The sequence below is a fragment of the Mytilus californianus genome, unplaced genomic scaffold (genome assembly GCF_021869535.1).
Source record: "Mytilus californianus isolate M0D057914Y unplaced genomic scaffold, xbMytCali1.0.p SCAF_12, whole genome shotgun sequence".
NCBI lineage: Eukaryota > Metazoa > Mollusca > Bivalvia > Mytilida > Mytilidae > Mytilus > Mytilus californianus.
Window position 1 is genome coordinate 3,389,447 of NW_026262604.1, and position 24,035 is coordinate 3,413,481.

Consider the following 24,035-nt stretch of genomic DNA (forward strand, 5'->3'; position numbering starts at 1 on the left):
TTTTCGTCACTTTATTTACTGAAAACAAAGACAATTATCAGTTAATTTTATGTTTCATTTTGTATTCTGCGTAGGTTTCTAATATAAATTGAATGATTGAGCTGCATGAAAGATTAGTGTGAGGTAGCATGATAGTATAGGGACTTGATGTTTTCATAAATATGTTGTAAATTGATGTAGAAGATAATAATGATTTGTGCAATAAATTTTATCAAGATAAAAAAAAAAAGGATTTCTGGTTTTCACCCAGACGGCCCGGGTTCGATTCCCGGCGTCGGAGCTTATAATTTTTGTGTGATCGGGTGACACATGTAACATTTCATGAAAAAGATGAAAAAAGGATTCACAGAATCATCTAAGCGAAATAAATTGCAATTAATTCTCGCAGCATATATTATCATGCAGTTTGCATCTTCCACAGTGATGTGCCTTCAAGTGTCAATGAAACCGAGACCGGAATGAGATGGGTGACCATCACACCTACATAAGAATGTTCTTTCGCAAATAATGATTTTCTGTTTTAAAGTCATGTTGATGTTTATGCATTTCTTGTCATTTAGTCTGTTGTTATGACATCATCCCATCGGGGTATAAGTTAGATACAATAACTTAATTTCCTGTGTTTGCTACTCTAGCTCTACGATTCCTCTCCACTACTTAATCGCAGAACAGGAGCTATTCACTCCTGGCACACTTATACAGTGCGTTATCAACAATTTATTTGTATAGTGTTCAAGATTGACCTCTGAAGAGAGAGGAGTATATTTGAAATGATAGTATCAGATAAATTTCTCTTGGCGTGAATTTACATGGATGCACAACTATCCATGGATGATACAGTTATGTGCCGCGTACTCTATTGGCCGCTAATCAATTGAAAACTTTGAAAGAGACGAAAAAAGAAATGCATCGGCCGGGAATCGAACCCGGGCCGCCCGCGTGGCAGGCGAGCATTCTACCACTGAACCACCGATGCTTATAACTACTTAGTGTTTAACTTGATCATATATGGACACATGTTACCTGATATGTATGGTATATAGCATGTTAATCATACTGACGTTGTCGGCAGAAACGCGACACAAATATATTTGACAAGAGGAAATCGACGTTAATTTAGATCCCATCTGTTCAGCCGCAGTGTAATCGCAGCTCGTGGTTGAAATATAATGACCAGAAATATGCTACTGTCGGCTTCGTGTATAATTTGAAACTTACCGTGGTTAAAATCGTGATATGAAAAGGGGGAGGGATAATTAATCAAGTCTTTCAAAGGAGAATTAATAGCGAAATGAAAAATTCTGTAACGTGACATGATTTTCAGTTGTGGTTTCATATGGCAGACACATATTAGTCATTGATTCAACTGTATAGTCGACTCAGTATGGCACATATATATGTTTGAATGCATTATTATGCTGAATAAATGCGCCTTTATATTGAACGGTTTCTGCTTCCGATATTTACAACCTGGTAAAATTGTGTGAGCTTTGAATACTCTCCTGTCAGGCTGTCAGCTGAATCATATTTATCATATGTTGACACAATCATAAATGTATTAGGCTCGGCAAGAACGCTTTAATATATAGCTTAATTTTAGCTTGTTATACTAAGTCCGATGTGGTCTAGTGGTTAGGATTTCTGGTTTTCACCCAGACGGCCCGGGTTCGATTCCCGGCGTCGGAGCTTTAATTTTTTTGTGATCGGGTGAAACATGTAACATTTCATGAAAAAGATGAAAAAAGGATTCACAGAATCATCTAAGCGAAATAAATTGCAATTAATTCTCGCAGCATATATTATCATGCAGTTTGCATCTTCCACAGTGATGTGCCTTCAAGTGTCAATGAAACCGAGACCGGAATGAGATGGGTGACCATCACACCTACATAAGAATGTTCTTTCGCAAATAATGATTTTCTGTTTTAAAGTCATGTTGATGTTTATGCATTTCTTGTCATTTAGTCTGTTGTTATGACATCATCCCATCGGGGTATAAGTTAGATACAATAACTTAATTTCCTGTGTTTGCTACTCTAGCTCTACGATTCCTCTCCACTACTTAATCGCAGAACAGGAGCTATTCACTCCTGGCACACTTATACAGTGCGTTATCAACAATTTATTTGTATAGTGTTCAAGATTGACCTCTGAAGAGAGAGGAGTATATTTGAAATGATAGTATCAGATAAATTTCTCTTGGCGTGAATTTACATGGATGCACAACTATCCATGGATGATACAGTTATGTGCCGCGTACTCTATTGGCCGCTAATCAATTGAAAACTTTGAAAGAGACGAAAAAAGAAATGCATCGGCCGGGAATCGAACCCGGGCCGCCCGCGTGGCAGGCGAGCATTCTACCACTGAACCACCGATGCTTATAACTACTTAGTGTTTAACTTGATCATATATGGACACATGTTACCTGATATGTATGGTATATAGCATGTTAATCATACTGACGTTGTCGGCAGAAACGCGACACAAATATATTTGACAAGAGGAAATCGACGTTAATTTAGATCCCATCTGTTCAGCCGCAGTGTAATCGCAGCTCGTGGTTGAAATATAATGACCAGAAATATGCTACTGTCGGCTTCGTGTATAATTTGAAACTTACCGTGGTTAAAATCGTGATATGAAAAGGGGGAGGGATAATTAATCAAGTCTTTCAAAGGAGAATTAATAGCGAAATGAAAAATTCTGTAACGTGACATGATTTTCAGTTGTGGTTTCATATGGCAGACACATATTAGTCATTGATTCAACTGTATAGTCGACTCAGTATGGCACATATATATGTTTGAATGCATTATTATGCTGAATAAATGCGCCTTTATATTGAACGGTTTCTGCTTCCGATATTTACAACCTGGTAAAATTGTGTGAGCTTTGAATACTCTCCTGTCAGGCTGTCAGCTGAATCATATTTATCATATGTTGACACAATCATAAATGTATTAGGCTCGGCAAGAACGCTTTAATATATAGCTTAATTTTAGCTTGTTATACTAAGTCCGATGTGGTCTAGTGGTTAGGATTTCTGGTTTTCACCCAGACGGCCCGGGTTCGATTCCCGGCGTCGGAGCTTTAATTTTTTTGTGATCGGGTGAAACATGTAACATTTCATGAAAAAGATGAAAAAAGGATTCACAGAATCATCTAAGCGAAATAAATTGCAATTAATTCTCGCAGCATATATTATCATGCAGTTTGCATCTTCCACAGTGATGTGCCTTCAAGTGTCAATGAAACCGAGACCGGAATGAGATGGGTGACCATCACACCTACATAAGAATGTTCTTTCGCAAATAATGATTTTCTGTTTTAAAGTCATGTTGATGTTTATGCATTTCTTGTCATTTAGTCTGTTGTTATGACATCATCCCATCGGGGTATAAGTTAGATACAATAACTTAATTTCCTGTGTTTGCTACTCTAGCTCTACGATTCCTCTCCACTACTTAATCGCAGAACAGGAGCTATTCACTCCTGGCACACTTATACAGTGCGTTATCAACAATTTATTTGTATAGTGTTCAAGATTGACCTCTGAAGAGAGAGGAGTATATTTGAAATGATAGTATCAGATAAATTTCTCTTGGCGTGAATTTACATGGATGCACAACTATCCATGGATGATACAGTTATGTGCCGCGTACTCTATTGGCCGCTAATCAATTGAAAACTTTGAAAGAGACGAAAAAAGAAATGCATCGGCCGGGAATCGAACCCGGGCCGCCCGCGTGGCAGGCGAGCATTCTACCACTGAACCACCGATGCTTATAACTACTTAGTGTTTAACTTGATCATATATGGACACATGTTACCTGATATGTATGGTATATAGCATGTTAATCATACTGACGTTGTCGGCAGAAACGCGACACAAATATATTTGACAAGAGGAAATCGACGTTAATTTAGATCCCATCTGTTCAGCCGCAGTGTAATCGCAGCTCGTGGTTGAAATATAATGACCAGAAATATGCTACTGTCGGCTTCGTGTATAATTTGAAACTTACCGTGGTTAAAATCGTGATATGAAAAGGGGGAGGGATAATTAATCAAGTCTTTCAAAGGAGAATTAATAGCGAAATGAAAAATTCTGTAACGTGACATGATTTTCAGTTGTGGTTTCATATGGCAGACACATATTAGTCATTGATTCAACTGTATAGTCGACTCAGTATGGCACATATATATGTTTGAATGCATTATTATGCTGAATAAATGCGCCTTTATATTGAACGGTTTCTGCTTCCGATATTTACAACCTGGTAAAATTGTGTGAGCTTTGAATACTCTCCTGTCAGGCTGTCAGCTGAATCATATTTATCATATGTTGACACAATCATAAATGTATTAGGCTCGGCAAGAACGCTTTAATATATAGCTTAATTTTAGCTTGCTATACTAAGTCCGATGTGGTCTAGTGGTTTAGCTGCATGAAAGATTAGTGTGAGGTAGCATGATAGTATAGGGACTTGATGTTTTCATAAATATGTTGTAAATTGATGTAGAAGATAATAATGATTTGTGCAATAAATTTTATCAAGATAAAAAAAAAAAGGATTTCTGGTTTTCACCCAGACGGCCCGGGTTCGATTCCCGGCGTCGGAGCTTATAATTTTTGTGTGATCGGGTGACACATGTAACATTTCATGAAAAAGATGAAAAAAGGATTCACAGAATCATCTAAGCGAAATAAATTGCAATTAATTCTCGCAGCATATATTATCATGCAGTTTGCATCTTCCACAGTGATGTGCCTTCAAGTGTCAATGAAACCGAGACCGGAATGAGATGGGTGACCATCACACCTACATAAGAATGTTCTTTCGCAAATAATGATTTTCTGTTTTAAAGTCATGTTGATGTTTATGCATTTCTTGTCATTTAGTCTGTTGTTATGACATCATCCCATCGGGGTATAAGTTAGATACAATAACTTAATTTCCTGTGTTTGCTACTCTAGCTCTACGATTCCTCTCCACTACTTAATCGCAGAACAGGAGCTATTCACTCCTGGCACACTTATACAGTGCGTTATCAACAATTTATTTGTATAGTGTTCAAGATTGACCTCTGAAGAGAGAGGAGTATATTTGAAATGATAGTATCAGATAAATTTCTCTTGGCGTGAATTTACATGGATGCACAACTATCCATGGATGATACAGTTATGTGCCGCGTACTCTATTGGCCGCTAATCAATTGAAAACTTTGAAAGAGACGAAAAAAGAAATGCATCGGCCGGGAATCGAACCCGGGCCGCCCGCGTGGCAGGCGAGCATTCTACCACTGAACCACCGATGCTTATAACTACTTAGTGTTTAACTTGATCATATATGGACACATGTTACCTGATATGTATGGTATATAGCATGTTAATCATACTGACGTTGTCGGCAGAAACGCGACACAAATATATTTGACAAGAGGAAATCGACGTTAATTTAGATCCCATCTGTTCAGCCGCAGTGTAATCGCAGCTCGTGGTTGAAATATAATGACCAGAAATATGCTACTGTCGGCTTCGTGTATAATTTGAAACTTACCGTGGTTAAAATCGTGATATGAAAAGGGGGAGGGATAATTAATCAAGTCTTTCAAAGGAGAATTAATAGCGAAATGAAAAATTCTGTAACGTGACATGATTTTCAGTTGTGGTTTCATATGGCAGACACATATTAGTCATTGATTCAACTGTATAGTCGACTCAGTATGGCACATATATATGTTTGAATGCATTATTATGCTGAATAAATGCGCCTTTATATTGAACGGTTTCTGCTTCCGATATTTACAACCTGGTAAAATTGTGTGAGCTTTGAATACTCTCCTGTCAGGCTGTCAGCTGAATCATATTTATCATATGTTGACACAATCATAAATGTATTAGGCTCGGCAAGAACGCTTTAATATATAGCTTAATTTTAGCTTGTTATACTAAGTCCGATGTGGTCTAGTGGTTAGGATTTCTGGTTTTCACCCAGACGGCCCGGGTTCGATTCCCGGCGTCGGAGCTTTAATTTTTTTGTGATCGGGTGAAACATGTAACATTTCATGAAAAAGATGAAAAAAGGATTCACAGAATCATCTAAGCGAAATAAATTGCAATTAATTCTCGCAGCATATATTATCATGCAGTTTGCATCTTCCACAGTGATGTGCCTTCAAGTGTCAATGAAACCGAGACCGGAATGAGATGGGTGACCATCACACCTACATAAGAATGTTCTTTCGCAAATAATGATTTTCTGTTTTAAAGTCATGTTGATGTTTATGCATTTCTTGTCATTTAGTCTGTTGTTATGACATCATCCCATCGGGGTATAAGTTAGATACAATAACTTAATTTCCTGTGTTTGCTACTCTAGCTCTACGATTCCTCTCCACTACTTAATCGCAGAACAGGAGCTATTCACTCCTGGCACACTTATACAGTGCGTTATCAACAATTTATTTGTATAGTGTTCAAGATTGACCTCTGAAGAGAGAGGAGTATATTTGAAATGATAGTATCAGATAAATTTCTCTTGGCGTGAATTTACATGGATGCACAACTATCCATGGATGATACAGTTATGTGCCGCGTACTCTATTGGCCGCTAATCAATTGAAAACTTTGAAAGAGACGAAAAAAGAAATGCATCGGCCGGGAATCGAACCCGGGCCGCCCGCGTGGCAGGCGAGCATTCTACCACTGAACCACCGATGCTTATAACTACTTAGTGTTTAACTTGATCATATATGGACACATGTTACCTGATATGTATGGTATATAGCATGTTAATCATACTGACGTTGTCGGCAGAAACGCGACACAAATATATTTGACAAGAGGAAATCGACGTTAATTTAGATCCCATCTGTTCAGCCGCAGTGTAATCGCAGCTCGTGGTTGAAATATAATGACCAGAAATATGCTACTGTCGGCTTCGTGTATAATTTGAAACTTACCGTGGTTAAAATCGTGATATGAAAAGGGGGAGGGATAATTAATCAAGTCTTTCAAAGGAGAATTAATAGCGAAATGAAAAATTCTGTAACGTGACATGATTTTCAGTTGTGGTTTCATATGGCAGACACATATTAGTCATTGATTCAACTGTATAGTCGACTCAGTATGGCACATATATATGTTTGAATGCATTATTATGCTGAATAAATGCGCCTTTATATTGAACGGTTTCTGCTTCCGATATTTACAACCTGGTAAAATTGTGTGAGCTTTGAATACTCTCCTGTCAGGCTGTCAGCTGAATCATATTTATCATATGTTGACACAATCATAAATGTATTAGGCTCGGCAAGAACGCTTTAATATATAGCTTAATTTTAGCTTGTTATACTAAGTCCGATGTGGTCTAGTGGTTAGGATTTCTGGTTTTCACCCAGACGGCCCGGGTTCGATTCCCGGCGTCGGAGCTTTAATTTTTTTGTGATCGGGTGAAACATGTAACATTTCATGAAAAAGATGAAAAAAGGATTCACAGAATCATCTAAGCGAAATAAATTGCAATTAATTCTCGCAGCATATATTATCATGCAGTTTGCATCTTCCACAGTGATGTGCCTTCAAGTGTCAATGAAACCGAGACCGGAATGAGATGGGTGACCATCACACCTACATAAGAATGTTCTTTCGCAAATAATGATTTTCTGTTTTAAAGTCATGTTGATGTTTATGCATTTCTTGTCATTTAGTCTGTTGTTATGACATCATCCCATCGGGGTATAAGTTAGATACAATAACTTAATTTCCTGTGTTTGCTACTCTAGCTCTACGATTCCTCTCCACTACTTAATCGCAGAACAGGAGCTATTCACTCCTGGCACACTTATACAGTGCGTTATCAACAATTTATTTGTATAGTGTTCAAGATTGACCTCTGAAGAGAGAGGAGTATATTTGAAATGATAGTATCAGATAAATTTCTCTTGGCGTGAATTTACATGGATGCACAACTATCCATGGATGATACAGTTATGTGCCGCGTACTCTATTGGCCGCTAATCAATTGAAAACTTTGAAAGAGACGAAAAAAGAAATGCATCGGCCGGGAATCGAACCCGGGCCGCCCGCGTGGCAGGCGAGCATTCTACCACTGAACCACCGATGCTTATAACTACTTAGTGTTTAACTTGATCATATATGGACACATGTTACCTGATATGTATGGTATATAGCATGTTAATCATACTGACGTTGTCGGCAGAAACGCGACACAAATATATTTGACAAGAGGAAATCGACGTTAATTTAGATCCCATCTGTTCAGCCGCAGTGTAATCGCAGCTCGTGGTTGAAATATAATGACCAGAAATATGCTACTGTCGGCTTCGTGTATAATTTGAAACTTACCGTGGTTAAAATCGTGATATGAAAAGGGGGAGGGATAATTAATCAAGTCTTTCAAAGGAGAATTAATAGCGAAATGAAAAATTCTGTAACGTGACATGATTTTCAGTTGTGGTTTCATATGGCAGACACATATTAGTCATTGATTCAACTGTATAGTCGACTCAGTATGGCACATATATATGTTTGAATGCATTATTATGCTGAATAAATGCGCCTTTATATTGAACGGTTTCTGCTTCCGATATTTACAACCTGGTAAAATTGTGTGAGCTTTGAATACTCTCCTGTCAGGCTGTCAGCTGAATCATATTTATCATATGTTGACACAATCATAAATGTATTAGGCTCGGCAAGAACGCTTTAATATATAGCTTAATTTTAGCTTGTTATACTAAGTCCGATGTGGTCTAGTGGTTAGGATTTCTGGTTTTCACCCAGACGGCCCGGGTTCGATTCCCGGCGTCGGAGCTTTAATTTTTTTGTGATCGGGTGAAACATGTAACATTTCATGAAAAAGATGAAAAAAGGATTCACAGAATCATCTAAGCGAAATAAATTGCAATTAATTCTCGCAGCATATATTATCATGCAGTTTGCATCTTCCACAGTGATGTGCCTTCAAGTGTCAATGAAACCGAGACCGGAATGAGATGGGTGACCATCACACCTACATAAGAATGTTCTTTCGCAAATAATGATTTTCTGTTTTAAAGTCATGTTGATGTTTATGCATTTCTTGTCATTTAGTCTGTTGTTATGACATCATCCCATCGGGGTATAAGTTAGATACAATAACTTAATTTCCTGTGTTTGCTACTCTAGCTCTACGATTCCTCTCCACTACTTAATCGCAGAACAGGAGCTATTCACTCCTGGCACACTTATACAGTGCGTTATCAACAATTTATTTGTATAGTGTTCAAGATTGACCTCTGAAGAGAGAGGAGTATATTTGAAATGATAGTATCAGATAAATTTCTCTTGGCGTGAATTTACATGGATGCACAACTATCCATGGATGATACAGTTATGTGCCGCGTACTCTATTGGCCGCTAATCAATTGAAAACTTTGAAAGAGACGAAAAAAGAAATGCATCGGCCGGGAATCGAACCCGGGCCGCCCGCGTGGCAGGCGAGCATTCTACCACTGAACCACCGATGCTTATAACTACTTAGTGTTTAACTTGATCATATATGGACACATGTTACCTGATATGTATGGTATATAGCATGTTAATCATACTGACGTTGTCGGCAGAAACGCGACACAAATATATTTGACAAGAGGAAATCGACGTTAATTTAGATCCCATCTGTTCAGCCGCAGTGTAATCGCAGCTCGTGGTTGAAATATAATGACCAGAAATATGCTACTGTCGGCTTCGTGTATAATTTGAAACTTACCGTGGTTAAAATCGTGATATGAAAAGGGGGAGGGATAATTAATCAAGTCTTTCAAAGGAGAATTAATAGCGAAATGAAAAATTCTGTAACGTGACATGATTTTCAGTTGTGGTTTCATATGGCAGACACATATTAGTCATTGATTCAACTGTATAGTCGACTCAGTATGGCACATATATATGTTTGAATGCATTATTATGCTGAATAAATGCGCCTTTATATTGAACGGTTTCTGCTTCCGATATTTACAACCTGGTAAAATTGTGTGAGCTTTGAATACTCTCCTGTCAGGCTGTCAGCTGAATCATATTAATCATATGTTGACACAATCATAAATGTATTAGGCTCGGCAAGAACGCTTTAATATATAGCTTAATTTTAGCTTGTTATACTAAGTCCGATGTGGTCTAGTGGTTAGGATTTCTGGTTTTCACCCAGACGGCCCGGGTTCGATTCCCGGCGTCGGAGCTTTAATTTTTTTGTGATCGGGTGAAACATGTAACATTTCATGAAAAAGATGAAAAAAGGATTCACAGAATCATCTAAGCGAAATAAATTGCAATTAATTCTCGCAGCATATATTATCATGCAGTTTGCATCTTCCACAGTGATGTGCCTTCAAGTGTCAATGAAACCGAGACCGGAATGAGATGGGTGACCATCACACCTACATAAGAATGTTCTTTCGCAAATAATGATTTTCTGTTTTAAAGTCATGTTGATGTTTATGCATTTCTTGTCATTTAGTCTGTTGTTATGACATCATCCCATCGGGGTATAAGTTAGATACAATAACTTAATTTCCTGTGTTTGCTACTCTAGCTCTACGATTCCTCTCCACTACTTAATCGCAGAACAGGAGCTATTCACTCCTGGCACACTTATACAGTGCGTTATCAACAATTTATTTGTATAGTGTTCAAGATTGACCTCTGAAGAGAGAGGAGTATATTTGAAATGATAGTATCAGATAAATTTCTCTTGGCGTGAATTTACATGGATGCACAACTATCCATGGATGATACAGTTATGTGCCGCGTACTCTATTGGCCGCTAATCAATTGAAAACTTTGAAAGAGACGAAAAAAGAAATGCATCGGCCGGGAATCGAACCCGGGCCGCCCGCGTGGCAGGCGAGCATTCTACCACTGAACCACCGATGCTTATAACTACTTAGTGTTTAACTTGATCATATATGGACACATGTTACCTGATATGTATGGTATATAGCATGTTAATCATACTGACGTTGTCGGCAGAAACGCGACACAAATATATTTGACAAGAGGAAATCGACGTTAATTTAGATCCCATCTGTTCAGCCGCAGTGTAATCGCAGCTCGTGGTTGAAATATAATGACCAGAAATATGCTACTGTCGGCTTCGTGTATAATTTGAAACTTACCGTGGTTAAAATCGTGATATGAAAAGGGGGAGGGATAATTAATCAAGTCTTTCAAAGGAGAATTAATAGCGAAATGAAAAATTCTGTAACGTGACATGATTTTCAGTTGTGGTTTCATATGGCAGACACATATTAGTCATTGATTCAACTGTATAGTCGACTCAGTATGGCACATATATATGTTTGAATGCATTATTATGCTGAATAAATGCGCCTTTATATTGAACGGTTTCTGCTTCCGATATTTACAACCTGGTAAAATTGTGTGAGCTTTGAATACTCTCCTGTCAGGCTGTCAGCTGAATCATATTTATCATATGTTGACACAATCATAAATGTATTAGGCTCGGCAAGAACGCTTTAATATATAGCTTAATTTTAGCTTGTTATACTAAGTCCGATGTGGTCTAGTGGTTAGGATTTCTGGTTTTCACCCAGACGGCCCGGGTTCGATTCCCGGCGTCGGAGCTTTAATTTTTTTGTGATCGGGTGAAACATGTAACATTTCATGAAAAAGATGAAAAAAGGATTCACAGAATCATCTAAGCGAAATAAATTGCAATTAATTCTCGCAGCATATATTATCATGCAGTTTGCATCTTCCACAGTGATGTGCCTTCAAGTGTCAATGAAACCGAGACCGGAATGAGATGGGTGACCATCACACCTACATAAGAATGTTCTTTCGCAAATAATGATTTTCTGTTTTAAAGTCATGTTGATGTTTATGCATTTCTTGTCATTTAGTCTGTTGTTATGACATCATCCCATCGGGGTATAAGTTAGATACAATAACTTAATTTCCTGTGTTTGCTACTCTAGCTCTACGATTCCTCTCCACTACTTAATCGCAGAACAGGAGCTATTCACTCCTGGCACACTTATACAGTGCGTTATCAACAATTTATTTGTATAGTGTTCAAGATTGACCTCTGAAGAGAGAGGAGTATATTTGAAATGATAGTATCAGATAAATTTCTCTTGGCGTGAATTTACATGGATGCACAACTATCCATGGATGATACAGTTATGTGCCGCGTACTCTATTGGCCGCTAATCAATTGAAAACTTTGAAAGAGACGAAAAAAGAAATGCATCGGCCGGGAATCGAACCCGGGCCGCCCGCGTGGCAGGCGAGCATTCTACCACTGAACCACCGATGCTTATAACTACTTAGTGTTTAACTTGATCATATATGGACACATGTTACCTGATATGTATGGTATATAGCATGTTAATCATACTGACGTTGTCGGCAGAAACGCGACACAAATATATTTGACAAGAGGAAATCGACGTTAATTTAGATCCCATCTGTTCAGCCGCAGTGTAATCGCAGCTCGTGGTTGAAATATAATGACCAGAAATATGCTACTGTCGGCTTCGTGTATAATTTGAAACTTACCGTGGTTAAAATCGTGATATGAAAAGGGGGAGGGATAATTAATCAAGTCTTTCAAAGGAGAATTAATAGCGAAATGAAAAATTCTGTAACGTGACATGATTTTCAGTTGTGGTTTCATATGGCAGACACATATTAGTCATTGATTCAACTGTATAGTCGACTCAGTATGGCACATATATATGTTTGAATGCATTATTATGCTGAATAAATGCGCCTTTATATTGAACGGTTTCTGCTTCCGATATTTACAACCTGGTAAAATTGTGTGAGCTTTGAATACTCTCCTGTCAGGCTGTCAGCTGAATCATATTTATCATATGTTGACACAATCATAAATGTATTAGGCTCGGCAAGAACGCTTTAATATATAGCTTAATTTTAGCTTGTTATACTAAGTCCGATGTGGTCTAGTGGTTAGGATTTCTGGTTTTCACCCAGACGGCCCGGGTTCGATTCCCGGCGTCGGAGCTTTAATTTTTTTGTGATCGGGTGAAACATGTAACATTTCATGAAAAAGATGAAAAAAGGATTCACAGAATCATCTAAGCGAAATAAATTGCAATTAATTCTCGCAGCATATATTATCATGCAGTTTGCATCTTCCACAGTGATGTGCCTTCAAGTGTCAATGAAACCGAGACCGGAATGAGATGGGTGACCATCACACCTACATAAGAATGTTCTTTCGCAAATAATGATTTTCTGTTTTAAAGTCATGTTGATGTTTATGCATTTCTTGTCATTTAGTCTGTTGTTATGACATCATCCCATCGGGGTATAAGTTAGATACAATAACTTAATTTCCTGTGTTTGCTACTCTAGCTCTACGATTCCTCTCCACTACTTAATCGCAGAACAGGAGCTATTCACTCCTGGCACACTTATACAGTGCGTTATCAACAATTTATTTGTATAGTGTTCAAGATTGACCTCTGAAGAGAGAGGAGTATATTTGAAATGATAGTATCAGATAAATTTCTCTTGGCGTGAATTTACATGGATGCACAACTATCCATGGATGATACAGTTATGTGCCGCGTACTCTATTGGCCGCTAATCAATTGAAAACTTTGAAAGAGACGAAAAAAGAAATGCATCGGCCGGGAATCGAACCCGGGCCGCCCGCGTGGCAGGCGAGCATTCTACCACTGAACCACCGATGCTTATAACTACTTAGTGTTTAACTTGATCATATATGGACACATGTTACCTGATATGTATGGTATATAGCATGTTAATCATACTGACGTTGTCGGCAGAAACGCGACACAAATATATTTGACAAGAGGAAATCGACGTTAATTTAGATCCCATCTGTTCAGCCGCAGTGTAATCGCAGCTCGTGGTTGAAATATAATGACCAGAAATATGCTACTGTCGGCTTCGTGTATAATTTGAAACTTACCGTGGTTAAAATCGTGATATGAAAAGGGGGAGGGATAATTAATCAAGTCTTTCAAAGGAGAATTAATAGCGAAATGAAAAATTCTGTAACGTGACATGATTTTCAGTTGTGGTTTCATATGGCAGACACATATTAGTCATTGATTCAACTGTATAGTCGACTCAGTATGGCACATATATATGTTTGAATGCATTATTATGCTGAATAAATGCGCCTTTATATTGAACGGTTTCTGCTTCCGATATTTACAACCTGGTAAAATTGTGTGAGCTTTGAATACTCTCCTGTCAGGCTGTCAGCTGAATCATATTTATCATATGTTGACACAATCATAAATGTATTAGGCTCGGCAAGAACGCTTTAATATATAGCTTAATTTTAGCTTGTTATACTAAGTCCGATGTGGTCTAGTGGTTAGGATTTCTGGTTTTCACCCAGACGGCCCGGGTTCGATTCCCGGCGTCGGAGCTTTAATTTTTTTGTGATCGGGTGAAACATGTAACATTTCATGAAAAAGATGAAAAAAGGATTCACAGAATCATCTAAGCGAAATAAATTGCAATTAATTCTCGCAGCATATATTATCATGCAGTTTGCATCTTCCACAGTGATGTGCCTTCAAGTGTCAATGAAACCGAGACCGGAATGAGATGGGTGACCATCACACCTACATAAGAATGTTCTTTCGCAAATAATGATTTTCTGTTTTAAAGTCATGTTGATGTTTATGCATTTCTTGTCATTTAGTCTGTTGTTATGACATCATCCCATCGGGGTATAAGTTAGATACAATAACTTAATTTCCTGTGTTTGCTACTCTAGCTCTACGATTCCTCTCCACTACTTAATCGCAGAACAGGAGCTATTCACTCCTGGCACACTTATACAGTGCGTTATCAACAATTTATTTGTATAGTGTTCAAGATTGACCTCTGAAGAGAGAGGAGTATATTTGAAATGATAGTATCAGATAAATTTCTCTTGGCGTGAATTTACATGGATGCACAACTATCCATGGATGATACAGTTATGTGCCGCGTACTCTATTGGCCGCTAATCAATTGAAAACTTTGAAAGAGACGAAAAAAGAAATGCATCGGCCGGGAATCGAACCCGGGCCGCCCGCGTGGCAGGCGAGCATTCTACCACTGAACCACCGATGCTTATAACTACTTAGTGTTTAACTTGATCATATATGGACACATGTTACCTGATATGTATGGTATATAGCATGTTAATCATACTGACGTTGTCGGCAGAAACGCGACACAAATATATTTGACAAGAGGAAATCGACGTTAATTTAGATCCCATCTGTTCAGCCGCAGTGTAATCGCAGCTCGTGGTTGAAATATAATGACCAGAAATATGCTACTGTCGGCTTCGTGTATAATTTGAAACTTACCGTGGTTAAAATCGTGATATGAAAAGGGGGAGGGATAATTAATCAAGTCTTTCAAAGGAGAATTAATAGCGAAATGAAAAATTCTGTAACGTGACATGATTTTCAGTTGTGGTTTCATATGGCAGACACATATTAGTCATTGATTCAACTGTATAGTCGACTCAGTATGGCACATATATATGTTTGAATGCATTATTATGCTGAATAAATGCGCCTTTATATTGAACGGTTTCTGCTTCCGATATTTACAACCTGGTAAAATTGTGTGAGCTTTGAATACTCTCCTGTCAGGCTGTCAGCTGAATCATATTTATCATATGTTGACACAATCATAAATGTATTAGGCTCGGCAAGAACGCTTTAATATATAGCTTAATTTTAGCTTGTTATACTAAGTCCGATGTGGTCTAGTGGTTAGGATTTCTGGTTTTCACCCAGACGGCCCGGGTTCGATTCCCGGCGTCGGAGCTTTAATTTTTTTGTGATCGGGTGAAACATGTAACATTTCATGAAAAAGATGAAAAAAGGATTCACAGAATCATCTAAGCGAAATAAATTGCAATTAATTCTCGCAGCATATATTATCATGCAGTTTGCATCTTCCACAGTGATGTGCCTTCAAGTGTCAATGAAACCGAGACCGGAATGAGATGGGTGACCATCACACCTACATAAGAATGTTCTTTCGCAAATAATGATTTTCTGTTTTAAAGTCATGTTGATGTTTATGCATTTCTTGTCATTTAGTCTGTTGTTATGACATCATCCCATCGGGGTATAAGTTAGATACAATAACTTAATTTCCTGTGTTTGCTACTCTAGCTCTACGATTCCTCTCCACTACTTAATCGCAGAACAGGAGCTATTCACTCCTGGCACACTTATACAGTGCGTTATCAACAATTTATTTGTATAGTGTTCAAGATTGACCTCTGAAGAGAGAGGAGTATATTTGAAATGATAGTATCAGATAAATTTCTCTTGGCGTGAATTTACATGGATGCACAACTATCCATGGATGATACAGTTATGTGCCGCGTACTCTATTGGCCGCTAATCAATTGAAAACTTTGAAAGAGACGAAAAAAGAAATGCATCGGCCGGGAATCGAACCCGGGCCGCCCGCGTGGCAGGCGAGCATTCTACCACTGAACCACCGATGCTTATAACTACTTAGTGTTTAACTTGATCATATATGGACACATGTTACCTGATATGTATGGTATATAGCATGTTAATCATACTGACGTTGTCGGCAGAAACGCGACACAAATATATTTGACAAGAGGAAATCGACGTTAATTTAGATCCCATCTGTTCAGCCGCAGTGTAATCGCAGCTCGTGGTTGAAATATAATGACCAGAAATATGCTACTGTCGGCTTCGTGTATAATTTGAAACTTACCGTGGTTAAAATCGTGATATGAAAAGGGGGAGGGATAATTAATCAAGTCTTTCAAAGGAGAATTAATAGCGAAATGAAAAATTCTGTAACGTGACATGATTTTCAGTTGTGGTTTCATATGGCAGACACATATTAGTCATTGATTCAACTGTATAGTCGACTCAGTATGGCACATATATATGTTTGAATGCATTATTATGCTGAATAAATGCGCCTTTATATTGAACGGTTTCTGCTTCCGATATTTACAACCTGGTAAAATTGTGTGAGCTTTGAATACTCTCCTGTCAGGCTGTCAGCTGAATCATATTTATCATATGTTGACACAATCATAAATGTATTAGGCTCGGCAAGAACGCTTTAATATATAGCTTAATTTTAGCTTGTTATACTAAGTCCGATGTGGTCTAGTGGTTAGGATTTCTGGTTTTCACCCAGACGGCCCGGGTTCGATTCCCGGCGTCGGAGCTTTAATTTTTTTGTGATCGGGTGAAACATGTAACATTTCATGAAAAAGATGAAAAAAGGATTCACAGAATCATCTAAGCGAAATAAATTGCAATTAATTCTCGCAGCATATATTATCATGCAGTTTGCATCTTCCACAGTGATGTGCCTTCAAGTGTCAATGAAACCGAGACCGGAATGAGATGGGTGACCATCACACCTACATAAGAATGTTCTTTCGCAAATAATGATTTTCTGTTTTAAAGTCATGTTGATGTTTATGCATTTCTTGTCATTTAGTCTGTTGTTATGACATCATCCCATCGGGGTATAAGTTAGATACAATAACTTAATTTCCTGTGTTTGCTACTCTAGCTCTACGATTCCTCTCCACTACTTAATCGCAGAACAGGAGCTATTCACTCCTGGCACACTTATACAGTGCGTTATCAACAATTTATTTGTATAGTGTTCAAGATTGACCTCTGAAGAGAGAGGAGTATATTTGAAATGATAGTATCAGATAAATTTCTCTTGGCGTGAATTTACATGGATGCACAACTATCCATGGATGATACAGTTATGTGCCGCGTACTCTATTGGCCGCTAATCAATTGAAAACTTTGAAAGAGACGAAAAAAGAAATGCATCGGCCGGGAATCGAACCCGGGCCGCCCGCGTGGCAGGCGAGCATTCTACCACTGAACCACCGATGCTTATAACTACTTAGTGTTTAACTTGATCATATATGGACACATGTTACCTGATATGTATGGTATATAGCATGTTAATCATACTGACGTTGTCGGCAGAAACGCGACACAAATATATTTGACAAGAGGAAATCGACGTTAATTTAGATCCCATCTGTTCAGCCGCAGTGTAATCGCAGCTCGTGGTTGAAATATAATGACCAGAAATATGCTACTGTCGGCTTCGTGTATAATTTGAAACTTACCGTGGTTAAAATCGTGATATGAAAAGGGGGAGGGATAATTAATCAAGTCTTTCAAAGGAGAATTAATAGCGAAATGAAAAATTCTGTAACGTGACATGATTTTCAGTTGTGGTTTCATATGGCAGACACATATTAGTCATTGATTCAACTGTATAGTCGACTCAGTATGGCACATATATATGTTTGAATGCATTATTATGCTGAATAAATGCGCCTTTATATTGAACGGTTTCTGCTTCCGATATTTACAACCTGGTAAAATTGTGTGAGCTTTGAATACTCTCCTGTCAGGCTGTCAGCTGAATCATATTTATCATATGTTGACACAATCATAAATGTATTAGGCTCGGCAAGAACGCTTTAATATATAGCTTAATTTTAGCTTGTTATACTAAGTCCGATGTGGTCTAGTGGTTAGGATTTCTGGTTTTCACCCAGACGGCCCGGGTTCGATTCCCGGCGTCGGAGCTTTAATTTTTTTGTGATCGGGTGAAACATGTAACATTTCATGAAAAAGATGAAAAAAGGATTCACAGAATCATCTAAGCGAAATAAATTGCAATTAATTCTCGCAGCATATATTATCATGCAGTTTGCATCTTCCACAGTGATGTGCCTTCAAGTGTCAATGAAACCGAGACCGGAATGAGATGGGTGACCATCACACCTACATAAGAATGTTCTTTTGCAAATAATGATTTTCTGTTTTAAAGTCATGTTGATGTTTATGCATTTCTTGTCATTTAGTCTGTTGTTATGACATCATCCCATCGGGGTATAAGTTAGATACAATAACTTAATTTCCTGTGTTTGCTACTCTAGCTCTACGATTCCTCTCCACTACTTAATCGCAGAACAGGAGCTATTCACTCCTGGCACACTTATACAGTGCGTTATCAACAATTTATTTGTATAGTGTTCAAGATTGACCTCTGAAGAGAGAGGAGTATATTTGAAATGATAGTATCAGATAAATTTCTCTTGGCGTGAATTTACATGGATGCACAACTATCCATGGATGATACAGTTATGTGCCGCGTACTCTATTGGCCGCTAATCAATTGAAAACTTTGAAAGAGACGAAAAAAGAAATGCATCGGCCGGGAATCGAACCCGGGCCGCCCGCGTGGCAGGCGAGCATTCTACCACTGAACCACCGATGCTTATAACTACTTAGTGTTTAACTTGATCATATATGGACACATGTTACCTGATATGTATGGTATATAGCATGTTAATCATACTGACGTTGTCGGCAGAAACGCGACACAAATATATTTGACAAGAGGAAATCGACGTTAATTTAGATCCCATCTGTTCAGCCGCAGTGTAATCGCAGCTCGTGGTTGAAATATAATGACCAGAAATATGCTACTGTCGGCTTCGTGTATAATTTGAAACTTACCGTGGTTAAAATCGTGATATGAAAAGGGGGAGGGATAATTAATCAAGTCTTTCAAAGGAGAATTAATAGCGAAATGAAAAATTCTGTAACGTGACATGATTTTCAGTTGTGGTTTCATATGGCAGACACATATTAGTCATTGATTCAACTGTATAGTCGACTCAGTATGGCACATATATATGTTTGAATGCATTATTATGCTGAATAAATGCGCCTTTATATTGAACGGTTTCTGCTTCCGATATTTACAACCTGGTAAAATTGTGTGAGCTTTGAATACTCTCCTGTCAGGCTGTCAGCTGAATCATATTAATCATATGTTGACACAATCATAAATGTATTAGGCTCGGCAAGAACGCTTTAATATATAGCTTAATTTTAGCTTGTTATACTAAGTCCGATGTGGTCTAGTGGTTAGGATTTCTGGTTTTCACCCAGACGGCCCGGGTTCGATTCCCGGCGTCGGAGCTTTAATTTTTTTGTGATCGGGTGAAACATGTAACATTTCATGAAAAAGATGAAAAAAGGATTCACAGAATCATCTAAGCGAAATAAATTGCAATTAATTCTCGCAGCATATATTATCATGCAGTTTGCATCTTCCACAGTGATGTGCCTTCAAGTGTCAATGAAACCGAGACCGGAATGAGATGGGTGACCATCACACCTACATAAGAATGTTCTTTCGCAAATAATGATTTTCTGTTTTAAAGTCATGTTGATGTTTATGCATTTCTTGTCATTTAGTCTGTTGTTATGACATCATCCCATCGGGGTATAAGTTAGATACAATAACTTAATTTCCTGTGTTTGCTACTCTAGCTCTACGATTCCTCTCCACTACTTAATCGCAGAACAGGAGCTATTCACTCCTGGCACACTTATACAGTGCGTTATCAACAATTTATTTGTATAGTGTTCAAGATTGACCTCTGAAGAGAGAGGAGTATATTTGAAATGATAGTATCAGATAAATTTCTCTTGGCGTGAATTTACATGGATGCACAACTATCCATGGATGATACAGTTATGTGCCGCGTACTCTATTGGCCGCTAATCAATTGAAAACTTTGAAAGAGACGAAAAAAGAAATGCATCGGCCGGGAATCGAACCCGGGCCGCCCGCGTGGCAGGCGAGCATTCTACCACTGAACCACCGATGCTTATAACTACTTAGTGTTTAACTTGATCATATATGGACACATGTTACCTGATATGTATGGTATATAGCATGTTAATCATACTGACGTTGTCGGCAGAAACGCGACACAAATATATTTGACAAGAGGAAATCGACGTTAATTTAGATCCCATCTGTTCAGCCGCAGTGTAATCGCAGCTCGTGGTTGAAATATAATGACCAGAAATATGCTACTGTCGGCTTCGTGTATAATTTGAAACTTACCGTGGTTAAAATCGTGATATGAAAAGGGGGAGGGATAATTAATCAAGTCTTTCAAAGGAGAATTAATAGCGAAATGAAAAATTCTGTAACGTGACATGATTTTCAGTTGTGGTTTCATATGGCAGACACATATTAGTCATTGATTCAACTGTATAGTCGACTCAGTATGGCACATATATATGTTTGAATGCATTATTATGCTGAATAAATGCGCCTTTATATTGAACGGTTTCTGCTTCCGATATTTACAACCTGGTAAAATTGTGTGAGCTTTGAATACTCTCCTGTCAGGCTGTCAGCTGAATCATATTAATCATATGTTGACACAATCATAAATGTATTAGGCTCGGCAAGAACGCTTTAATATATAGCTTAATTTTAGCTTGTTATACTAAGTCCGATGTGGTCTAGTGGTTAGGATTTCTGGTTTTCACCCAGACGGCCCGGGTTCGATTCCCGGCGTCGGAGCTTTAATTTTTTTGTGATCGGGTGAAACATGTAACATTTCATGAAAAAGATGAAAAAAGGATTCACAGAATCATCTAAGCGAAATAAATTGCAATTAATTCTCGCAGCATATATTATCATGCAGTTTGCATCTTCCACAGTGATGTGCCTTCAAGTGTCAATGAAACCGAGACCGGAATGAGATGGGTGACCATCACACCTACATAAGAATGTTCTTTCGCAAATAATGATTTTCTGTTTTAAAGTCATGTTGATGTTTATGCATTTCTTGTCATTTAGTCTGTTGTTATGACATCATCCCATCGGGGTATAAGTTAGATACAATAACTTAATTTCCTGTGTTTGCTACTCTAGCTCTACGATTCCTCTCCACTACTTAATCGCAGAACAGGAGCTATTCACTCCTGGCACACTTATACAGTGCGTTATCAACAATTTATTTGTATAGTGTTCAAGATTGACCTCTGAAGAGAGAGGAGTATATTTGAAATGATAGTATCAGATAAATTTCTCTTGGCGTGAATTTACATGGATGCACAACTATCCATGGATGATACAGTTATGTGCCGCGTACTCTATTGGCCGCTAATCAATTGAAAACTTTGAAAGAGACGAAAAAAGAAATGCATCGGCCGGGAATCGAACCCGGGCCGCCCGCGTGGCAGGCGAGCATTCTACCACTGAACCACCGATGCTTATAACTACTTAGTGTTTAACTTGATCATATATGGACACATGTTACCTGATATGTATGGTATATAGCATGTTAATCATACTGACGTTGTCGGCAGAAACGCGACACAAATATATTTGACAAGAGGAAATCGACGTTAATTTAGATCCCATCTGTTCAGCCGCAGTGTAATCGCAGCTCGTGGTTGAAATATAATGACCAGAAATATGCTACTGTCGGCTTCGTGTATAATTTGAAACTTACCGTGGTTAAAATCGTGATATGAAAAGGGGGAGGGATAATTAATCAAGTCTTTCAAAGGAGAATTAATAGCGAAATGAAAAATTCTGTAACGTGACATGATTTTCAGTTGTGGTTTCATATGGCAGACACATATTAGTCATTGATTCAACTGTATAGTCGACTCAGTATGGCACATATATATGTTTGAATGCATTATTATGCTGAATAAATGCGCCTTTATATTGAACGGTTTCTGCTTCCGATATTTACAACCTGGTAAAATTGTGTGAGCTTTGAATACTCTCCTCTCAGGCTGTCAGCTGAATCATATTTATCATATGTTGACACAATCATAAATGTATTAGGCTCGGCAAGAACGCTTTAATATATAGCTTAATTTTAGCTTGTTATACTAAGTCCGATGTGGTCTAGTGGTTAGGATTTCTGGTTTTCACCCAGACGGCCCGAGTTCGATTCCCGGCGTCGGAGCTTTAATTTTTTTGTGATCGGGTGAAACATGTAACATTTCATGAAAAAGATGAAAAAAGGATTCACAGAATCATCTAAGCGAAATAAATTGCAATTAATTCTCGCAGCATATATTATCATGCAGTTTGCATCTTCCACAGTGATGTGCCTTCAAGTGTCAATGAAACCGAGACCGGAATGAGATGGGTGACCATCACACCTACATAAGAATGTTCTTTCGCAAATAATGATTTTCTGTTTTAAAGTCATGTTGATGTTTATGCATTTCTTGTCATTTAGTCTGTTGTTATGACATCATCCCATCGGGGTATAAGTTAGATACAATAACTTAATTTCCTGTGTTTGCTACTCTAGCTCTACGATTCCTCTCCACTACTTAATCGCAGAACAGGAGCTATTCACTCCTGGCACACTTATACAGTGCGTTATCAACAATTTATTTGTATAGTGTTCAAGATTGACCTCTGAAGAGAGAGGAGTATATTTGAAATGATAGTATCAGATAAATTTCTCTTGGCGTGAATTTACATGGATGCACAACTATCCATGGATGATACAGTTATGTGCCGCGTACTCTATTGGCCGCTAATCAATTGAAAACTTTGAAAGAGACGAAAAAAGAAATGCATCGGCCGGGAATCGAACCCGGGCCGCCCGCGTGGCAGGCGAGCATTCTACCACTGAACCACCGATGCTTATAACTACTAAGTGTTTAACTTGATCATATATGGACACATGTTACCTGATATGTATGGTATATAGCATGTTAATCATACTGACGTTGTCGGCAGAAACGCGACACAAATATATTTGACAAGAGGAAATCGACGTTAATTTAGATCCCATCTGTTCAGCCGCAGTGTAATCGCAGCTCGTGGTTGAAATATAATGACCAGAAATATGCTACTGTCGGCTTCGTGTATAATTTGAAACTTACCGTGGTTAAAATCGTGATATGAAAAGGGGGAGGGATAATTAATCAAGTCTTTCAAAGGAGAATTAATAGCGAAATGAAAAATTCTGTAACGTGACATGATTTTCAGTTGTGGTTTCATATGGCAGACACATATTAGTCATTGATTCAACTGTATAGTCGACTCAGTATGGCACATATATATGTTTGAATGCATTATTATGCTGAAT

General features: G+C 38.1%; 32 non-coding genes across 32 annotated transcripts; 15 read left to right on the forward strand and 17 right to left on the reverse strand.

Moving 5' to 3' along the window:
- Positions 1-905: 905 nt before the first annotated feature.
- Trnag-gcc (transfer RNA glycine (anticodon GCC)) lies at positions 906-976 on the reverse strand. Its single transcript has one exon. It is a non-coding gene; the product is annotated as a tRNA-Gly (tRNA).
- A 638-nt stretch (positions 977-1,614) lies between these two features.
- On the forward strand, positions 1,615-1,686 carry Trnae-uuc (transfer RNA glutamic acid (anticodon UUC)). Its single transcript has one exon. It is a non-coding gene; the product is annotated as a tRNA-Glu (tRNA).
- Positions 1,687-2,310: 624 nt separating this feature from the next.
- Trnag-gcc (transfer RNA glycine (anticodon GCC)) lies at positions 2,311-2,381 on the reverse strand. The gene has a single exon. It is a non-coding gene; the product is annotated as a tRNA-Gly (tRNA).
- Positions 2,382-3,019: 638 nt separating this feature from the next.
- Trnae-uuc (transfer RNA glutamic acid (anticodon UUC)) lies at positions 3,020-3,091 on the forward strand. Its single transcript has one exon. It is a non-coding gene; the product is annotated as a tRNA-Glu (tRNA).
- A 624-nt stretch (positions 3,092-3,715) lies between these two features.
- Trnag-gcc (transfer RNA glycine (anticodon GCC)) lies at positions 3,716-3,786 on the reverse strand. The gene has a single exon. It is a non-coding gene; the product is annotated as a tRNA-Gly (tRNA).
- Positions 3,787-5,251: 1,465 nt separating this feature from the next.
- Positions 5,252-5,322, reverse strand: Trnag-gcc (transfer RNA glycine (anticodon GCC)). The gene has a single exon. It is a non-coding gene; the product is annotated as a tRNA-Gly (tRNA).
- A 638-nt stretch (positions 5,323-5,960) lies between these two features.
- Positions 5,961-6,032, forward strand: Trnae-uuc (transfer RNA glutamic acid (anticodon UUC)). Its single transcript has one exon. It is a non-coding gene; the product is annotated as a tRNA-Glu (tRNA).
- Positions 6,033-6,656: 624 nt separating this feature from the next.
- Positions 6,657-6,727, reverse strand: Trnag-gcc (transfer RNA glycine (anticodon GCC)). Its single transcript has one exon. It is a non-coding gene; the product is annotated as a tRNA-Gly (tRNA).
- Positions 6,728-7,365: 638 nt separating this feature from the next.
- Trnae-uuc (transfer RNA glutamic acid (anticodon UUC)) lies at positions 7,366-7,437 on the forward strand. The gene has a single exon. It is a non-coding gene; the product is annotated as a tRNA-Glu (tRNA).
- A 624-nt stretch (positions 7,438-8,061) lies between these two features.
- On the reverse strand, positions 8,062-8,132 carry Trnag-gcc (transfer RNA glycine (anticodon GCC)). The gene has a single exon. It is a non-coding gene; the product is annotated as a tRNA-Gly (tRNA).
- A 638-nt stretch (positions 8,133-8,770) lies between these two features.
- On the forward strand, positions 8,771-8,842 carry Trnae-uuc (transfer RNA glutamic acid (anticodon UUC)). Its single transcript has one exon. It is a non-coding gene; the product is annotated as a tRNA-Glu (tRNA).
- A 624-nt stretch (positions 8,843-9,466) lies between these two features.
- On the reverse strand, positions 9,467-9,537 carry Trnag-gcc (transfer RNA glycine (anticodon GCC)). The gene has a single exon. It is a non-coding gene; the product is annotated as a tRNA-Gly (tRNA).
- Positions 9,538-10,175: 638 nt separating this feature from the next.
- Trnae-uuc (transfer RNA glutamic acid (anticodon UUC)) lies at positions 10,176-10,247 on the forward strand. The gene has a single exon. It is a non-coding gene; the product is annotated as a tRNA-Glu (tRNA).
- A 624-nt stretch (positions 10,248-10,871) lies between these two features.
- On the reverse strand, positions 10,872-10,942 carry Trnag-gcc (transfer RNA glycine (anticodon GCC)). The gene has a single exon. It is a non-coding gene; the product is annotated as a tRNA-Gly (tRNA).
- Positions 10,943-11,580: 638 nt separating this feature from the next.
- On the forward strand, positions 11,581-11,652 carry Trnae-uuc (transfer RNA glutamic acid (anticodon UUC)). The gene has a single exon. It is a non-coding gene; the product is annotated as a tRNA-Glu (tRNA).
- A 624-nt stretch (positions 11,653-12,276) lies between these two features.
- Trnag-gcc (transfer RNA glycine (anticodon GCC)) lies at positions 12,277-12,347 on the reverse strand. Its single transcript has one exon. It is a non-coding gene; the product is annotated as a tRNA-Gly (tRNA).
- Positions 12,348-12,985: 638 nt separating this feature from the next.
- Positions 12,986-13,057, forward strand: Trnae-uuc (transfer RNA glutamic acid (anticodon UUC)). Its single transcript has one exon. It is a non-coding gene; the product is annotated as a tRNA-Glu (tRNA).
- Positions 13,058-13,681: 624 nt separating this feature from the next.
- Trnag-gcc (transfer RNA glycine (anticodon GCC)) lies at positions 13,682-13,752 on the reverse strand. Its single transcript has one exon. It is a non-coding gene; the product is annotated as a tRNA-Gly (tRNA).
- Positions 13,753-14,390: 638 nt separating this feature from the next.
- On the forward strand, positions 14,391-14,462 carry Trnae-uuc (transfer RNA glutamic acid (anticodon UUC)). The gene has a single exon. It is a non-coding gene; the product is annotated as a tRNA-Glu (tRNA).
- Positions 14,463-15,086: 624 nt separating this feature from the next.
- Positions 15,087-15,157, reverse strand: Trnag-gcc (transfer RNA glycine (anticodon GCC)). The gene has a single exon. It is a non-coding gene; the product is annotated as a tRNA-Gly (tRNA).
- Positions 15,158-15,795: 638 nt separating this feature from the next.
- Positions 15,796-15,867, forward strand: Trnae-uuc (transfer RNA glutamic acid (anticodon UUC)). The gene has a single exon. It is a non-coding gene; the product is annotated as a tRNA-Glu (tRNA).
- Positions 15,868-16,491: 624 nt separating this feature from the next.
- Positions 16,492-16,562, reverse strand: Trnag-gcc (transfer RNA glycine (anticodon GCC)). The gene has a single exon. It is a non-coding gene; the product is annotated as a tRNA-Gly (tRNA).
- Positions 16,563-17,200: 638 nt separating this feature from the next.
- Positions 17,201-17,272, forward strand: Trnae-uuc (transfer RNA glutamic acid (anticodon UUC)). Its single transcript has one exon. It is a non-coding gene; the product is annotated as a tRNA-Glu (tRNA).
- A 624-nt stretch (positions 17,273-17,896) lies between these two features.
- On the reverse strand, positions 17,897-17,967 carry Trnag-gcc (transfer RNA glycine (anticodon GCC)). Its single transcript has one exon. It is a non-coding gene; the product is annotated as a tRNA-Gly (tRNA).
- Positions 17,968-18,605: 638 nt separating this feature from the next.
- On the forward strand, positions 18,606-18,677 carry Trnae-uuc (transfer RNA glutamic acid (anticodon UUC)). Its single transcript has one exon. It is a non-coding gene; the product is annotated as a tRNA-Glu (tRNA).
- A 624-nt stretch (positions 18,678-19,301) lies between these two features.
- On the reverse strand, positions 19,302-19,372 carry Trnag-gcc (transfer RNA glycine (anticodon GCC)). The gene has a single exon. It is a non-coding gene; the product is annotated as a tRNA-Gly (tRNA).
- A 638-nt stretch (positions 19,373-20,010) lies between these two features.
- Trnae-uuc (transfer RNA glutamic acid (anticodon UUC)) lies at positions 20,011-20,082 on the forward strand. Its single transcript has one exon. It is a non-coding gene; the product is annotated as a tRNA-Glu (tRNA).
- A 624-nt stretch (positions 20,083-20,706) lies between these two features.
- Positions 20,707-20,777, reverse strand: Trnag-gcc (transfer RNA glycine (anticodon GCC)). Its single transcript has one exon. It is a non-coding gene; the product is annotated as a tRNA-Gly (tRNA).
- Positions 20,778-21,415: 638 nt separating this feature from the next.
- On the forward strand, positions 21,416-21,487 carry Trnae-uuc (transfer RNA glutamic acid (anticodon UUC)). The gene has a single exon. It is a non-coding gene; the product is annotated as a tRNA-Glu (tRNA).
- A 624-nt stretch (positions 21,488-22,111) lies between these two features.
- Positions 22,112-22,182, reverse strand: Trnag-gcc (transfer RNA glycine (anticodon GCC)). Its single transcript has one exon. It is a non-coding gene; the product is annotated as a tRNA-Gly (tRNA).
- A 638-nt stretch (positions 22,183-22,820) lies between these two features.
- On the forward strand, positions 22,821-22,892 carry Trnae-uuc (transfer RNA glutamic acid (anticodon UUC)). The gene has a single exon. It is a non-coding gene; the product is annotated as a tRNA-Glu (tRNA).
- A 624-nt stretch (positions 22,893-23,516) lies between these two features.
- Positions 23,517-23,587, reverse strand: Trnag-gcc (transfer RNA glycine (anticodon GCC)). Its single transcript has one exon. It is a non-coding gene; the product is annotated as a tRNA-Gly (tRNA).
- Between the last annotated feature and the right edge of the window lie 448 nt (positions 23,588-24,035).